General features: G+C 37.8%; 1 protein-coding gene and 1 pseudogene across 2 annotated transcripts in view; one reads left to right on the forward strand and one right to left on the reverse strand.

Moving 5' to 3' along the window:
* Window positions 1-12910, reverse strand: part of LYST (lysosomal trafficking regulator) — a 281303-nt gene that overhangs the window by 252491 nt on the left and 15902 nt on the right. The window lies entirely within an intron of this gene.
* Window positions 9412-10578, forward strand: LOC136320303 (heterogeneous nuclear ribonucleoprotein D-like pseudogene; annotated as a pseudogene).

The following is a 12910-nucleotide window of genomic DNA, read 5'->3' on the forward strand; positions in this document are numbered from 1 at the left end:
GGTAGAGGTCAATCTAAGAACTTTACAGAGCTAAAACTTGTAATCCAGTGCCACCTACTGGAAAATAATAGAAAAACCTTTTGCAAGTTCAAAACCATTCTCTCTTTTTTCCTCGTGGATTTTTGAGGTTCCTCTTCTTTTATTTTTATTTCATTTGTATTTTTATTATTTAGTTGTTTTTTGTTTGATTTCTTAACAATAACACTCTCAAATACCATCTAGGCAGAGAAAACTAATACCATGAATAACCAAGAAAGAGACACAGTTCAGAAAGAAAATGAAAAATTTCCAGAAAGCAATCTCAATCACACAGAAACCTTGGAGTTAAATGATAGAGAATTCAAAATTGAAGTTCTGAAAATACTCAATGAGATGCAAGAAAACACTGATAGAGAATTTAATGCGCTCAGAAAACAAATTAATGAACAAAATGAATACTTCACCAAAGAAATTGAAATTTAAAATAAAAAAAAACAGAGATGAAGAACTCAATACATGAATTAAAAAATGAGGTAGCAAGATAGGCTAATAGAACAGGCCAGATACAGAATAGAACCAGAGACACAGAAGACAGGCAATTAGATATGATACACAGGGAAGATGAGAGAGACTCAAATATTTAAAAAATATGATAAGAGCTCTATTAGAACTGTCTCACTACATCAAAAAGAATGATATAAAAATAATAGGTATATCAGAAAAAGAAGAGAGGGATAAGGGAATGGAGAGCCTATTCAAACAACATTGGGGAAAATATTTTTGTTGCATCCACAAAAACACTTATTCTTACCTAATTCGAGTGTGCTGATCTCAAATCTGACATTAGTTTTTTCTCTGTAAGGTACAGTTTTTTTGCAATTCAAGATTTTAGGTTTTCATCTTATTGTAAAATTTTCAACATGTAGTTTAACAAAGTGAAGTAGAATGTCTTCTTAGGCATCATCTTTGTGAAAATATAATAATTTATATACTGCAGTAAATACACTAATACACTAAAAGATATAATTGCATCAGAATTTGTCTACAATTTTGAAATAGAACATATTAAAACACTTATTTTAATCATAAAATTTGCGAAAACTTATTTAAATTCTATTCAGGCAAAAATTTGCATTTGTAGTTCTTGCGTTTGTGTACTTGTTGAGGACAGTCTTGTTTGATGCTCCAGCAGTAGTCTGCTCATCACTAACAGCTCCAATATTTTCAGGAAACTTATCAAGGTAACTGTTCAGGAAGTGAATCTTAATGCTCATGTTACATCCAATGTCGCGGAAAGCCAACAGCATCCTTTGAATCAGAAGTTCATAGTTTTCTGCTTTTTTGTTGCCAAGGAAGTTCTTTGTAACTGCCACAAAAGACTGCAATGCTGATTTCTCCTCCTTATTCATCTTCCTGGCAAATTCTTTGTCATGTATGAGGGTTTGAATTTGAGGTCCATCAAATACACCTGCTTTTATCTTCTTGAAAGACAAGGCAGGAAAAGCAGAAATAATGTTGAAAGCATTCACTTTCTCTATTCAAAGCCTGAACAAACTGCTTCATTAAGCCAAGTTTGATGTGAAGATGGAGAGCAGAAGCACTCACAAAGACAAAGAACTCTTGTATATATGAAACTTTTTTCTCAATAACCTAATGGTAACCACCCATGAAAAAACCAAAACTGAAATACATAGCTGAAAAAAAGAGGAAACAGAGAAAAGAAGTGTGGAATACCACCAAACAAAAACAAATGACAGAAACACAAAATAAAAGAACCAAAGGAGACATGGAGCTACCAGAAAACAAAACATATAATGGCTACAGGAAATCTTCATGCATCAATAATTACCCTAAATGAAAATGGACTGAACTCATCAATGAAGATGCACAGTGTAGCAGATTGGATCAAAAAATAAAACTCAACCATATGCTGCCTTCAGGAAAAATATCTAAGCTGCAAGAACAAAAGCAGACTCAAAGTGAAAGGTTGGGAAATGATTCTTCAAGCAAATAATACTCCCCCAGAAAAAAAAACAGATGTGGCCATACTTCTACCTGACAATACTGATTTCAAGACAATAAAGGTAATAAGAGACAAAGATGGACATTTCATAAAGGAGACACTGAATCAAGAAGACATAACACTTCTTAACATATATGCACTGAAATCAGGGAGCACCAATTTATACAACATCTACTAAAAAAACTAAAAGAGGAAACAGACCAATACACAATCATATTTGGAGATCTCAGCACACCATTGACATTTTAGATAGATCATCCAAACAGAAAATCAATAAAGAAATATAGGCCTTAAACAACACACTAGAACAAATTGACATAATAGACATCCACATAACATTTCATCCCAGAACATCATATTATATAATCTTTTCCAATGTGCATGGAACATTCTCAAGGACAGACCATATGCAGATACACAAAACTAACCTCAATAAATTCAAGAAGATTGGAATGATACCAAGCATATCCTCTCAACATAAGGCTCTGAAATTAGAATTCAACTGCCAAAAGGAAGTAAAGAAACCCACAAAAATGTGGAAATTAACATACTTCTAAAAAATGACTGGGTCAAAGAAGACATAAAAACAGAGATCAAAAGATACGCACAGACAAATGAGAATGACAACACGACATATCAAAATTTCTGGGATACAACGAAAGCAGTAATAAGAGGAAAGTTTATGTCATAAATTTTGAGTTGTATGCTTATTATCATTCATTTCTAGAAATTTTTTTATTTCTTGTTTGATCTCATTCTTAATCCACCAATTATTTAACAGCCTGTTATTTAGTTTCCATGTGTTTGAGAATTTTTAGTTTTTCTGTTGTGGCTGATTTCTAGTTTCATGCCATTGTGATCAGAGAAAGTGCTTGATATGATTTCAATCTTCTTAAATTTGTTGAGACCGCTTTTGTGCCCTAACATGTGGTCTATCCTAGAGAATGAACCATGAGCACTTGAAAAGAATGTATATTCTCCTGCTTTAGGGTGAAAGGTTCTGAAGATATCTATTAAATCGAGTTGATCTAGTGTGTCCTTTAAGTCTGCTGTTTCTTTGTTAATTTTCTTTCTTGTGGATCTATCTAGTGATGTTAGTGGGGTATTGAAATCCCCTACTATTATAGTAGTGCTGTTGATCTCGCTCTTTATATCCATCAAAGTCTACTTTATATATTTCGGTGCTCCTATATTAGGTGCGTAGATATTTATTATTGTTATATCTTCCTGTAGGATTGCCTCCTTTATCATTATGTAGTGGCCTTCTTTATCTCTTACTATATTCTTTGTTTTAAAGTTTATTTTGTCTGATATAAGTATTGCTACCCCAGCTTTTTTTTTTCATTTCCGTTTGCATGAAACATTTTTTTCCATCCTTTTACCTTCAATCTGTGTGTGTCTTTTGTTCTAAGGTGTGTCTCTTGTAGACAACATATGTATGGGTCCTGTTTTCTTATCCACGCAGCTACCCTATGTCTTTTGATTGGATCATTTAGTCCATTTACATTTAAGGTTATTATTGATATGTAGTTGTTTTTTGCCATTTTATTCTTTAAAGCTGTATTCCTCTTTTGCTATATTCTTTTCCCACTTTGATCTGTTCCTGCAGCACTGGTTTGGTTGTAATGAATTCCTTGAGTTTTTTTTTGTCTGGGAAGCTTTTTATTTCTCCTTCAATTTTAAATGATAGCCTTGCTGGATAAAGTAGTCTTGTTAGTACGTTCTTGTTCTGCATTACTTTGAATATTTCTTGCCATTCCCTTCTGGCCTCAGTGTTTCTGTTGAGAAGTCTGATGTCATCCTTATGGGTGATCCTTTGTAGGTGATAGCCTTTTTTCTCTAGCAGCTTTAATATTATATTTTCTTTTTATCACTTAGCTTTGGTATTTTAATTATGATGTGTCTTAGTGTAGGTTTCTCTTTAATGGAGTTCTCTGTGCTTCTTGAACTTGTGAGAGTTTCTCCTGCATTAATTTACAGAAATTTTCAGCTATGATATGACTGAACAAAGTCTCTATCCCTTGTTCTTTCTCTTCTTCTTCAGGAACTCCTATGATGTGGATGTTATTTTTCTTCATGTTGTCACAGAGCTCTCTAAGAGTTTCCTCATACTTTTTGATTCTCTTTTCTTTTTCTTCTCAGCTTTCATGCCTTCATTCAACTTGTCCTCCAACTCGCTGATTCGATCCTCAGCTCCATCCATCCTATTTTTAATTCCTTCCATTGTGGTCTTCATTTCTGATATTGTATTTGTCATCTCTGACTGATTCTTTTCTAATATTTCAATATCCTTTTTTTATACTTGCTGTTTCTTTATTTAGGTGTTCGTAATGACCATCCATTGTTGTTCTAAGATCCCTAAGCATCCTTACAATCATTATTTCGAACTCCGCATCCAGAAGTTTGGTTATTTCCATATCACTCAGTTCATTTCCTGGAGGTTTCTCTGTGATTTCATTTGGATTGCACTTCTCTGTCTTCTCATTATGTCTGTGTTTGGGTGTTTTGTTTGTAGAGCTGGTTGATTCTAGGCTTGGTGTTGCCTGCCTCCAGTTTTCAGTTGTGTTATTTCTGGGTCTTATGGGTTGGCATCAGCTATTATTTGTAATCAACTTTTGGATTTGGGCTACTTTGAAGTCTTGATTTGTTTTTTTTCTTTTTTTTTTTTTTTTTTTTTTTTTAGAAAAAGCTTTTTTTAATTAATTTATTATTTTTTTTAATTTTTATTTATTTATTTATTCATTTTTTAGAGAGGAGAGAGAGGGAGAGAGAGAGAGAGAGAGAGAGAGAAGGGGGAGGAGCTGGAAGTATCAACTCCCATATGTGCCTTGACCAGGCAAGCCCAGGGTTTCGAACCGGCGACCTCAGCATTTCCAGGTCGACGCTTTATCCACTGCGCCACCACAGGTCAGGCTGTTTTTTTTCTTAACAGGTGATAGTCTTGTTTACTGATCTCAGCAGGGGGCTTATTTGAAACTGTATCCAGGAATGTGGTGGTGTAACCTGAGACTCTGAAGGCCTCTTCTGCCAGTTTCTCTCTCTGGGGGCAGGGTGTTTTCTCAGCTTCAGTAGGGGGAGGTATATCTCAGATCTCCATGGAGACCTGAGTTACTGCCCCTCCTCCACACTTCTTGTTTTCAGCTGTGTCTTGTTGTGCTGATTGGAGCTGGAGAGATGTCTGGAGATCTGTGACCCAGAAGCACTTTAGTCTTTCATTTTGTGGAAGGATCAGCCCCTCCCCCAGCTATGGCTGCCTCCAGCACTGCATAAGTCAGCTTTTCAGGTCGTCCCCTGGATTCCTCTGCCCCTCACCATCTGTCTCTCTCTCTCTCCCCTTTTTTTTTTTTTTTTGGAAGACAAGCCAGCCCTTTCAACACACCTCGTTCCCTGGTCGCCAGGCAAGTGGCTGTGAGCAGTATTTTCTGCTCTTTTCTTTGGAGTAAGAGCCCTTCTGGGCTCTCAGCCTCACCCCCCCCCTCTGTTCCTGTAAGCCGGGGAGATTCAGATGCTCCCTACCAAGTTTGTTGTGGCTTCTTTTTTGCTCCTTAGTTTTTGAGAGCTTTTCTTGTAGTCCAAAGTTGGTTTTTCATGCTGATTGTTCCTAAATTAGTTTGTAATCCAGTTCAGTGGTGTGAGCTGGGAGTCTGTGCGTCTGCCTACTCTGCTGCCATCTTCAGGTCCCCCCAAACAGTTTTTAAATAGAATGATGTATTTGTAAGAAACTCATGTCGAGTTCATGTAGAGACACCCAGTCCAGATGAATTTTGAAGAGTTTTATTAGAGGAGGAAATTTTAAATATGCTGGCTGCATATGGCTGACACAGGGCATCTGCAGGCCCAAATCATGCCAGCCTTAACCTTTTAAAAAAGACTCAGCTCATTATTCTTCTAGGGTTGTGTTCCTCTTTTATGTTTTTTTATATATATTATATATATGTTATATATATGCATTTGTTTCGTATCCTTCCTTCCCTTTTCCACATTATTTTAAAAATATGAGCTCATCTGGCCACTTTACCTCTGTCTTTTCTTCACATATTATTTCCAATTGTTCAATAGACTAGCCTGGGTCTCCTTACAACCACTATCCCTTCTAGAGACTGTATCCATGGTACCTTGCCTATATTATCTCTGAAAATGAGGAACTCTGTATTTCCAATCCCCTAATTTTGTTTTCCTGTTTATTATTATTTTCTACTTAGCTACCATTTACTAAACATTCACTTTGTGCCAGGCACTAAGGATACAAAATGTGAAAGTAATCAGTCTATGCCCCCAACAAGGTCACCTTATGGTGGCAAAGGAAAACCAATACACTGGGTATTATGTACTGACCAGGGCACTAAACCCATTTGGGTGGTCAGGGAAGCTTCGTGAAGGTCATCCTTGAGTAAAAGTGGAACAGAAAAAGGTAGAAAAGGAGGGAAGAGAGGCACTACAAACTTCAAGAGCAGCTCAACTCAAGTCCCAGAGAAAATTACAGTTAAGTTGGGCATCAAAACACAAAATGAGGAGCACAAGAATAAGGATGGAAAGAGTAGTGGCTAAAGATAAACAAGAGTATTTATTGTTGGGTTGATAGCTGAGCAGAGGCTGAAAATCATGAATTCCAGGTATATCAAGTCTCCCAGCTATTTGAGAATCTCCAGCAGAATTTAACAGCACAGAATGCAGAATCTAAATATAGGACTTTGGTGGATGGCTACCGCAGAAGCAGAGGGACTCGAGGGCACAAGTGAGAGAACAAGCTAGATGATCAAAAATGGGGTAAAAGGAAGAAGCCAGGCAAATGCTGATACACAAGGAGAAATACAGGCAATCAATCACCATTAGACTGAAGAACAGAAAATGTGGGAAGGAAGGATATTAGAATTTTTAGATGTTTGTAACAAGCAGCTCCAGATCAATGTCAACACCCAGCGGGTGACCCTGCAACAGGAGTCTGCAGTAACATGAAAGTTAAGATCGTTGTAGTTAAGCAACCACGAGGCTAGTTTCATGTACAACAGATCTCTGTCAACTCTTAATGTGAAAGCTCCCTGACAACAGGGATTTATCTACTGCATTTACTGCTGAGCCACAGCACCTAGAACAGCATGGGGCAGAGAGAAGGCACTTCAATCATTTGCTGAATTTGTTGAATGAGAGACATAGCTTTCCACTTGGGATTCCTGTTATGTTTACTTGTCTCATTAAGACCGTACAGTGGGTCAAATCAGGTTCAGAGTACCAGCTCCCCCAAGTACTGTATTTTTTTGCTCCCTAAGACGCACCTGACCATAAGACGCACCTAGGGTTTTAAGGAGAAAAATAAGAAAACAAATATTCTGAATTAAATTATGTATTAAAATATTTAATAAAATATACCACAATAATATTTCAACAATGTAAACTCAACAGCAATATTAACAACCATTAGCACTGTTATTAACAAATGAGAAGAGACTTTAATGTTCAAATACTCTTCTAGTTTCCAGGAACCCCAGGAACCTGGGAACCTCTAGGTTCCAGGAACCTCATCATCACTAGTGTCAGAATTTAAGAAGCTCAGTTACTCACAATCACTGGTATCACTTTCTTTGCTATTTTTATATACGATACCATCTTCAGTGCCATCTAAGGCATTGCTAATGCCACATTTTTTTAATGACCATACCATGCTTCATTCTTCACTGACTGCCATTATGTTTTCACCCATTCACAAACTTGAGTGATAGTGGGTCTCTTCATTCATCCAGTTGGTGTCAGATCATGATTACCAGCAGTCATTCATTTGTTCCACTCTTCTCACATAAAGACTTTAAACGGTTTGTTGATGGAAACGCTGACAGGTTGCAACTGACTGGTAAGACCCCCAGGAATTACAGCTAGATGACTTTTCACTAATTGGGCAGATTTTTTCAGAAGCCCTCTAGGATGTTTGGCCCAAACTTTTTCAATTCACAGTCTCATTCCATTTTCTTTCATTCATCCTTTCTCATGAACCCCCTTGCTGCTGCACTAGGGAAAGTCCAGTTATTTTTTACTCTAATGTTATTACATAGGTAAACTACCTGGATTACAGCTGGAATAAACTGATGGAGATGAGCAGCATAACCTGCTCCACTGGCTTCTCAGCTCACTGCTCGTGCCTCACACCCTTGGCCCCTCCCCTATCTGCCAGCCAGCCAGCCAGTGAGATGCTATTAGGTTGGCAATGGGTAACATCAACACTTCACACAGAGCTCCAGCAGCTGCAGCACAGCCCTCCACCACTGCAGCGCACCTCTCACATCTGCCCTCAATGATGACAGATGAATGCGCCCACACAACGTCGCTCTCCTTCCCTCCTGCGCTGCATGCAACTGTGGAAACTGGAACTAAGAGATCCCTCAGCAGATGCTGGGGTTCTGCATGCCACCATGGTGTATGATTACGCTCCCACTGGCGCTCATTCTACTTATGTTTACCGGTGCAGCCCCCCAGCAGCTAAAAAAAATAAACATTCGCTCCATAAGACACACAGGCATTTTCCCCTCCACTGTTAGGGGGGTAAAAGTGCATCTTATGGAGCAAAAAATTCGGTAATTCCTTTGTCTTCTAAAATGAAATGGTCAATACAATAAGTCAATAGTGGTTCTGCTTTCTTTGAGTGAGACTTCCCAGTTAGCTGACTTTGATATCTTAGCTCTATCTGTTCCGGTTCTGTGATTAATTTTCACAACCTATAATCTAAAAGATCACAGACTTAAGCTATCATCCTAAGTCTTGTAAAGTTTTCACACATTTATCTGCTTAGCATATAGAGCTTCTACACATGCCCCCTACACTAAGTAATTACTACATACATCCTTCACTTTTAGGCATTTTTTATTTATTATTTTTTCCTTTCTTAAATGAGTTGAGGGGAGATAAGACTACCGCATATGCCCCAACCAGGATACACCTGCAAACCCTGTCTGGGGCCAATGTTAGAATCAACAGAGCTATCCTCAGTGCCCAGGGCTGATGCTCAAACTAATTGAGCTGCTAGTTACAAGGGAAGAGAGAAAGAAGGGGAGAGAGAAGAGGGATCAGGAGGGGAAGAAAAGCAGATGGCAGCTTCTTCTGTGTGTCCTGACCAGGAATCAAACCTGGAATGTCTTCATGTTGGGTGATGCTCTATCCACTGAGCCAACTGGCCAAGGGTAGGCATTTTTTAATACTTTGTCACTACTCTGTTTTAGTCAGTGCTACCAATGACATTACATTTGCCACTGAAAATAAAATCTCAAGCTCAACAACTGGACAAAAAGTAATCGCTAAGTCACCAAGTTTCCTCTTTAAGAATTATCATATAGCTCTTCCATAGCCATTTTAAATCTAGTTCCATACAACACTCGGCCGCTGCCGCCTCCGGGACTCGATCTACGCGCCAGCACCCCCCAGCAGACAGCTCTGCCACCATGGAGGATATGAACGAGTACAGCAACATAGAGGAATTCACAGAGGGATCCAAGAATCAGCAGGATGACAGTAAAATGTTTATTGGAGGCTTGAGCTGGGATACAAGAAAGATCTGACTATTTGTCTCAATTTGGGGAAGTGGTAGACTGCACAATTAAAACAGATCCAGTCACTGGAAGATCAAGAGGATTTGGATTTGTGCTTTTCAAAGATGCCACTAGCATTGATAAGGTCTTGGAACTGAAGAAACACAAACTGGATGGCAAATCGATAGACCCTAAAAGGGCCAAAGTTTTAAAAGGGAAGAAACCCACCAAAAAGGTCTTTGTGGGTGGATTGAGCCCAGATACCTCTGAAGAACAAATTAAAGAATATTTTGGAGCCTTTGGAGAGATTGAAAACATTGAACTTCCCATGGATACAAAAACAAATGAAAGAAGAGGTTTTTATCACATACAGATGAGGAGCCAATAAAGAAATTGTTAGAAAGCAGATACCATCAAATTGCTTCTGGGAAGTGTAAAATCAAAGTTGCCCAACCCAAAGAGGTATCTAGACAGCAACAACAAAAAGGAGGAAGAGGTGCTGCAACTGGTGGACGAGGTACTAGGGGTGTGGCCGAGGTCAGGGCCAAAACTGGAACCAAGGATATGAAACTATTACGATCAAGGATATGAAAATTACAACAGTGCCTATGGTGGTGAGTGATCAAAACTATAGTGGCTATGGCGGCTATGATTATACTGGGTATAGCTATGGGAACTATGGATATGGACAGGGATATGCAGACCACAGTGGCCAGCAGAGCATTTATAGCAAAGCATCTCGAGTGGGTGGCAATCACCAAAACAATTATCAGCCATACTAAAAGGCGGACATTGGAGAAAACAGGAGGAGATTGTTAAAGTAACGCATCTCGCAGGATGACATTGAAGATTTATCTTTTGTTGCTCTAAGATGATTATTTTGTAAAAGACTTTCTAGTGTACAAGACACAACTGTGTCCAACTGTATATAGCTGCCAATTAATTTTCTTTGTTTTTACTTTGTCTTTTGCTATCTGTGTTATGATTCAATGTGGATTTGTGTTTATACAAACTTTATTTGTATGATTTCATGTTAAACCTCAAATAAATGCTTCCTAATGTAAAAAAAAAAAAAAAGAATTATCATATAGCCCAGTGGCCACTGTACCACAGTTCCCTGTTCCACTAACTCATTCATTCATTCACTCATTCATCCAATATGTACTACTTATTAAATAAATATTTCAATAAATATTTACTAATCTGCTTACTCATTCTATTTGGCAAGTTTCTAAATCTGTTCTGAATAGTCAACAGCATTGTGATAGAGATGAAAACACAGGCAGCAGATTGGGAATCTAGCAAGGACTAGCCAGCCATTTCACACTAGAGCTGTATGAAATCTGGCTTCCTTTTCCATAAAATGTCCATCCCATAGAATTGCCATGTGGCTCTTTGGGATTATGTAACATCAGTAAACATTCCATTTTAAATGATCAGCACCAGCTGAACACGGCACGGCAGAGAGCGCCATCCGCAGGAAGAGAAAGATCACTGCAACCTTTCCTTAAAACAGACTGCCTGGAAACACTCAGGTTCTGCTTTATGAAAATGTAGTTTCCAAATAAGAATTGAAAATAAAAACAGGGAGGACCCATACTTTTTACCTCTTCACTACCTCGTGATTTCTACAGGAAAGAAGTAAAAGGAAAAGACAAGAAAAAAGGTTATTATAATAATGAACTTATTCTTATAGCCTGATTAGAAAGCAATACTTCTTTATTATCAGACAGTAACATCAAGTCCTATTCTTTTCACTAAATGCCAAAAATCCTGGTAAATTTCCTCTTAAAAAATGCCATGTACTTGATAAGTTTCTTAATTACAATATTATTGGAGAAATTACTATTGGAAAAAATATTTTCAGAAACCTATTATGTATCAAAAAGGAGAAGATGGCTATAAAACACAGGATTATTGTTATGATTAAACAAAATAGTGTACACAATTAGAAGTACTCGATGAATTCTGAATCTGAAGCTGCCGCAAACTGAAGCAGTGTTCTTGAAAATAAGGGTCGGTTGATATGGATTAACTACACTAAATTTCATCTTTCTAGAGTTCAATATATATTGATTATACACTGTGATTAGTCACTGTCCCAAAGATCTTTGCAACACATGACTAAAAATCAAAAAACCTTAGGAGAAAAAAATTATTACACTATTTACCCCATTTCATAAATGACATGAACATAGATAAGTTAGAATCACATATTTTCACAATGGCAGACACTTTAGACATCATATTCTTCTCCAACACCACATTCTACAGGTGTCAAAAGCTCAAGTCCACAGGTCCAAGGTCTCTCGGTTAGTTCCCTTAGAGTTATAGTTGTGGAGCTAATTAACTAGAACTAAAATAACCAAGTTTAGAAGATGTAGCCTTACTTCTTTTGTCAGATCTATTAAATATCAGACCATAGGCAAAGACATTTCCTTAACACAAAATACTGTCTCTAAACGTTATCCAGAACCTTTACTCAAGTTCACCAAATTGCAATCTGCACTCTTGGAAACAAGATTTTTAAATCTCTCTCATGAACTTTTTTTTTTTTTTTTTTTTTTTTTTTGACAGAGACAGAAAGACAGTGAGAGGGACAGATAGGGACAGACAGATAGAAAGGGAGAGAGATGAGAAGCATTAATTCTTCGTTGCAGCACCTTAGTTGTTCATTGCTTGCTTTCTCATATGTGCCTTGACCAGGGGGCTATAGCAGAGTGAGTGACCCCTTGCTCAAACCAACGACCTTGGGCTCAAGCCAAAGACCATGTGGTCATATCTATGATCCCACACTCAAACCAGCGACCTTACGCTCAAGCTGGCGAGCCCACACTCAAGCCAGAGAACTTGGGGTTTTGAACCTGGGTCCTCTGCATCCCAGTCCAATGCTTTATCCACTGTGCCACTGCCTGGTCAGGCTTTCTCAGAAACTTCTATAATTACCACACAGAGCTATGCTTGAAAGGCAGAAACTTGAGTAGGGAGAGGGAGGAGACTAAAAACTGACCTTGTTCAAATTAACAGACTTTTCTTTGAGGAATAAGCTAGCTAAAATCTGTCAGCTTAATGAAATTATACAATATTAAAACAAATGAATATCTGTTCATCTAAATGTTACCCTGTAAACTTCTAGTCATACTAAAAACTTAAACTTAATCAACTACAAACTTAAAACAGAAAGTTCATCAGATTATTATTTATATACCATATAAAATCTTTTAATTAATAGAAGCAACTTTACAAGTTATGTTGTACTGGGTAATTGAATAAAGAAAATTAAAATATTCCTGGTCAGGCGGTAATGCAGTGGATAGAATGTCGACCAGGGATGCTGAGGACCCAAGTTTGAAACACCGAGGTCACTGGTTTGAGCCTAGGATCATACATAAGACCC

Source organism: Saccopteryx bilineata, chromosome 1 (genome assembly GCF_036850765.1).
Source record: "Saccopteryx bilineata isolate mSacBil1 chromosome 1, mSacBil1_pri_phased_curated, whole genome shotgun sequence".
Taxonomy (NCBI): Eukaryota; Metazoa; Chordata; class Mammalia; order Chiroptera; family Emballonuridae; genus Saccopteryx; species Saccopteryx bilineata.